The sequence below is a fragment of the Acipenser ruthenus genome, chromosome 13 (assembly GCF_902713425.1).
Source record: "Acipenser ruthenus chromosome 13, fAciRut3.2 maternal haplotype, whole genome shotgun sequence".
NCBI lineage: Eukaryota > Metazoa > Chordata > Actinopteri > Acipenseriformes > Acipenseridae > Acipenser > Acipenser ruthenus.
The window spans coordinates 15,120,269-15,125,380 of NC_081201.1; the positions used below are offsets into that span (position 1 = coordinate 15,120,269).

General features: G+C 48.4%; 1 non-coding gene across 1 annotated transcript; it reads left to right on the top strand.

Moving 5' to 3' along the window:
* The first annotated feature begins 3,213 nt into the window (after positions 1–3,213).
* LOC131697077 (U2 spliceosomal RNA) lies at positions 3,214–3,407 on the top strand. The gene has a single exon (XR_009306959.1). It is a non-coding gene; the product is annotated as a U2 spliceosomal RNA (small nuclear RNA).
* Positions 3,408–5,112: the final 1,705 nt, after the last annotated feature.

Here is a 5,112-nt window from a genome sequence, read left to right on the forward strand (position 1 = left end):
AAAACGAGGGAGAAGCGGCACTTGATGTCCTCCATGCTCGACAGCAGGGGGAGGATAGTAGAGGATAGTGAGGGAGTGAAAAAAGTGGTAGAGAACTTCTATAGGGACCTGTATAACATCAAAGCTACAGATGACACCCTGATAGAGTGGTTCCTGAGCCAGTTGGAGCCTGACTCAGTGCGGGACGAGGAGGAGGAGGAGAAGGACCCAGAACTCACGCTGGAGGAGCTCACCCAGGCGGTTAAGACCATGAACACCGGTAAGACGCCAGGTCCAGATGGCATCCCGGGTGAGTATTACCATCTTTTTTGGGACACGCTAAAAGTCCATTTAGCGGAGGTCTACAGAGCGGTCTACAGGGAGAAGCGGTTGGGCCCTTCTATGCGGGAGAGTGTAATTACTCTCCTTCATAAGAAAGGGGAAGTTAAAGATCTACGGAATTGGCGCCCAATCAGCCTCCTTTGCGTGGATTACAAGATACTAGCCAAAGCTCTGATGCTCCGGCTACAAGTACACCTCCCTTTGGTCATTGGCCCTGACCAGGCTTGTGGCGTCCCAGGGAGGTCCATCATGGATATTTTAATGTTAACAAGGGACATTCTGGCTTATTCTAGAGAACGGAACCATCCCCTCTGCCTGTTCAACCTTGACCAGGAGAAGGCGTTCGATAGGGTAAGCCATGAATATATGTACAAAGTGATGGACCAGATGAAATTCGCTCCTGGACTTAGGGAGTGGGTTAAAACCATATATACAAACATTAGTACCCGAGTCTTGGTGAACAGGCACCTGACTGGTAAAATATCTATCCAGTCAGGGGTCAGACAGGGTTGCCCACTATCCCCACTGCTATATGTCGTGTGCATTGAACCCCTCCTGCAGGCAATTCGTAGGGATACCAATATAACTGGTTTCCAGCTGCCTGGATCCAACGGGGTCCAGGTCAAAACAACAGCATATATGGACGATGTGTCGCTCATTTGCACCAACACATCGTCGGTACCTCGGATTAGTAATATCCTTGAGAAGTACTGCACGGCGACCGGGGCAGTGATTAATAAGTCCAAGAGCGAAGTCTACGTGTCTAAAAATTGGCAGGTAGATAGGGAACTGTCGGACATGTACCCTGTCAAAAAGGACAAAATCAAGATTCTGGGCCTCATTTTCGAGAACAATAGCTCGGGGGCCCAGAGCTGGACGGCGGCCATTAACCAGGTCCGTAAAAAGATTGGCGGATGGAGCACAAGATCCTTAACAATGACGGGTAGAGTATTAATAACCAAGTCTATACTGTTCCCCATCCTCTCTTATGTAGGAAAAATCTTTCCCCCAGACAGGACCACCAAAAAAGTGGTGGACCGCATTATCCACCGCTTTATCTGGGGCAGCAAGATGGAGAGGGTAAAGCGAGCCACTCTGAGTAAAGCCGACAAGAAGGGAGGTAAGGGGGTCCCGGACGTTGTGCAGCTCACCCGAGTGCAGGGGCTCACGCAAACTATCAAGAACATCCAGGCCCTGGACAGGAAGGTATGTTACATGAATCGTTTCTATTTTGCCACCTGTCTCAGGGCCTTGGGCCTCTGCACTATTGATAACACTGTGCCGTACTTCTGGGACCCCCCATTGTATTATAGAACCTTAAGGGACACTATATATAAATTGGGCTTAGATAAAGCAAAATTGGCCTCCTGGGAATACAAGGCTGTAACTAAATATCTTGCCGGTTCCCAGGAAATTGAAAAAGTAGCTACTTTCTCCCTCACCCAAAGCCAAAAAATCTGGGAGAATGTGTCTCACAGCTGCCTCAGTAATGTCCAGAAGGATATAGCATGGAACACCGTCCACAGTGCACTCCCCACTCGAGCGTTCATGTTCAGGAGGGGACTAGCCCAAGTAGAAACATGCCCCTATGCAAAGTGCCGCAAGAGAGAAACACCAGCCCATATCTTCTGGGAGTGTGATGTGGCTGGCAGTGTCTGGCTCTCTGTCTCTGTCTTCCTAAACAGGTTTGCTGACACGGCCAAGATGACCGCTGAGACTGTGCTCTATGGGCCTGCGGGAGGAATCACTACCAGCACAGCTAAGTGCGTTTGGCGTGTCATCAATGTTGTCAAGCAGATCCTGTGGGAAGGCCGTAACGTCTGTGTCTATCACAAGCAGGAGCTAGACACTATCACCACGACCAGAAGGGCACAAACTCTTATCAAGGACTTTGTAATTCTGGACATCCGGACCCTCGGGAAGGACAAGGCCTGCGCGGAGTGGAGGATCGCCGGACTTCAGGACGTGAAGATGGAATAAAGGAAAAAACTGGAACCGCTAGCTCCTAGGAGCGGGACTACGGGGCACCGCTAAGCCTTTTATTTATTTTGTCATGCCAGCATTCCGCCCTTTTTAGCTGGCATGACCGTTTTTCAACGGTGCCCTGGTTTTATGTAGTCTTTTTGTTTCAGTTTTATGGACCTTTGATTTAATTTGAATGTTTTATTTGATTTTGTTTTGTTTTGTTTTATGTATCTTTAAGATTTTTAATGTAAACTATTAAAAGTTACATTTTAAGTGTTTTAAAATTTTAGAATTTTAACTCACTGTTTATACACTGTCCCTTTTCCCCTGTCCCTGTTTTAGATCTAGGTTTATGTTCACTTTTGAACCTTTTAGAGAGCACTCCCCGGCCCTCACAAGCACTGGTTTTTTATAGATGGTTCTTTTTTTCCAGTCACTTTTAAAACAGCACAGGTTTTTTTCATGTTGATTTTAATCTGTGTCTGTTTTAACCATGTACAAAGCACAATTGTCTTGGTGTTTTTAAATGTATTTTAAATGCTTTTAAAACAAAATGTATGTCTGTATGCATGAATGTCATCTTTAAAAGAAATGTAAAATGAATGAAAAAACGAATGGGTGTAAATGTAAAAAATGTAAAATCTCAATAAAAGAGTATTTTACTAAAGATTTCCGTGGAGAGGAGCATTTATGAGTTCAATGCAATTTTTGGCTAGCCCTGCCCCTCGGGGTGGGGCTCGACATGGGTTTAAAAGCAGAACGAGCACAGCGGCGCCGGCCGTGTTAATAATTAGAGCCTGGCACCTTTTTTTTTCTTTTTCTTTTTTTTTTCTTTTTCCCATTTTTCCCCTCAGTCCAAGAAGCGAGTACCCCGGCAGCTCCGGCGGGCGGCCGCGCCCGGGGCGTTTGGTCAAAACCATTGTGGGCATCGCTTCTCGGCCTCTTGGCTCAGATCAAGTGTAGTATCTGTTCTTATCAGTTTAATATCTGATACGTCCCCCATAGGGGGACCCGTCTATATTAAATTGATTTTTGGAAGCAGGAGATGGAACCGGGGCTTGCTCCGTCCACTCCACGCATCGACCCGGTATTGCAGTACCTCCGGGAACGGTGCACAAGAAAGGTCAAAAAAGAGAGAGACAGACAGGCAGGCAGGCAGACAGACAGGCAGGCAGGCAGGCAGACAGACAGACAGGCAGACAGACAGGCAGACAGAGAGACAGAGAGACAGAGAGAGCGCTAGCCAGCCTCTCCCTCTCCCTTTTTCTGGGTTGTATTTTTTCCCGCTCTTTTTGTTGTTTTTTTTTTTTTTTTTTTTTTTTTTTTGTTTGTTTGTTTGTTTGTTCCAAATAAGGAAGGCAGGCCTGCCTAACTGATGGACAGTCTGCTCTGCTCACGCAGCAGGCCAGTGTACCCAGAAGGCCTTGCGCTCGTGGGAGGAGGAGGACGAGCGCAGCGGTAAAGCAGAAACGGAGCTGTTTAGTGGGGCAAGGAGCCCTCGCTTTCAAGGCGGCAGCAGCAGCAGCAAAGCGCCCCTTTGCCGGGACCGAACGGCACTTGCGTTTTGGGAAGAGTTCCCTGTTTTGTTTGGTTTTGTTTGGCCTTGCCGCCGGGTAGAGGAGAAGGCCTTTGGGCCGGCCGGAAGGGCTGGGCTACCAGTAAAACCACACTCTGGCTTCTCTTCAGTTCGAATAAATCTTTCTAAGACTAAGGCTTAGAGGGTAGTGGCATTGCCCGCTCCCTCCGAGGGTCTGTGAGAGGTTTGTTCGGGTGAGGAGGAACAGAATTTTTTTTTTATTTTTGACTGGCTTTCTTCAGCTCGGCAACTTTTTGGAAGACTAATGCTCAGTCTGGTTTTGGCTTGCCCAATCCAGGCCGAGGGTCTTTCAAGATTTTGTTGACTGTTGAGAGCAGTTTTTTCTTTTTCAGGCGGTTCCAGTTTTTTTCTTTTTCAGGCTTTTCCAGACGTTCCTGGAGTTAGAGAGAAGGAGGACCTACCATCCAGACGACCTTTGAGGACCCTTTGATGACCTAGACGACCTCATCCCCAGCCCTTGATTGTAATCGAGATCCAGACCGAGAGAGCAGCAGGCGCCCAGCAGAGGGCGCCATCTGGGAGGAGCAGAGGGCAGCCCCGGACCCCGAGGAGGCGTCACAGCCACGATTCTTCCTACGTGGTCTCGGTGCCAAGCAGCGCCCCCTACTCCGCCAGGGAAGGACACCGTTCACCTGGGGAGGGGGTCCCTCTTGCGAGGCGACCATCTCCTCAGGGACTAAAGTAATAGTTCCTTCAACTGCCCAGATTTGCTGCTTACGTTGTCTCTTTTCCGTAGAGAGAGACAACCCGGACGTCCAGAGGCTTCTCCCACCCCAATCGGAGGAGCCAGCTGAAGGATGGCGTTCCGGCCAACCCAGGAGACCAGGAGGCACAATGCGGTGCGCTTCACAAGGACCCAGCAAGATGAAACGGAACCAGGACTGACGAGACTGGAGTTCAGCCGGACCATTCTTCAGAGGGGTATGGGTTTTTCCCCTTCTGACTTGAATTGTTTGGTGAAATTGCCAGGGCTTAAGGAAGTGTTTGAGGTCAGTTTTAGGAACCCCCAAAAGTTACAAGAAATGTGGTCCTTTTGGGGGGAGAATAAATATCTCGCTCCATACAAAGAATTTTGTGTGGATGCACTGACAGACAGAGAAATGAAAGTTGTTACTGTCCAATTTTTCAATGAGGCTGTTAGCGACTATGATATTACAACATGGCTTAACCGCTATGGGAGGGTGTCATCAGAAGGGAGGAAAATTACAGACGAAGATGGGGTTTGGACA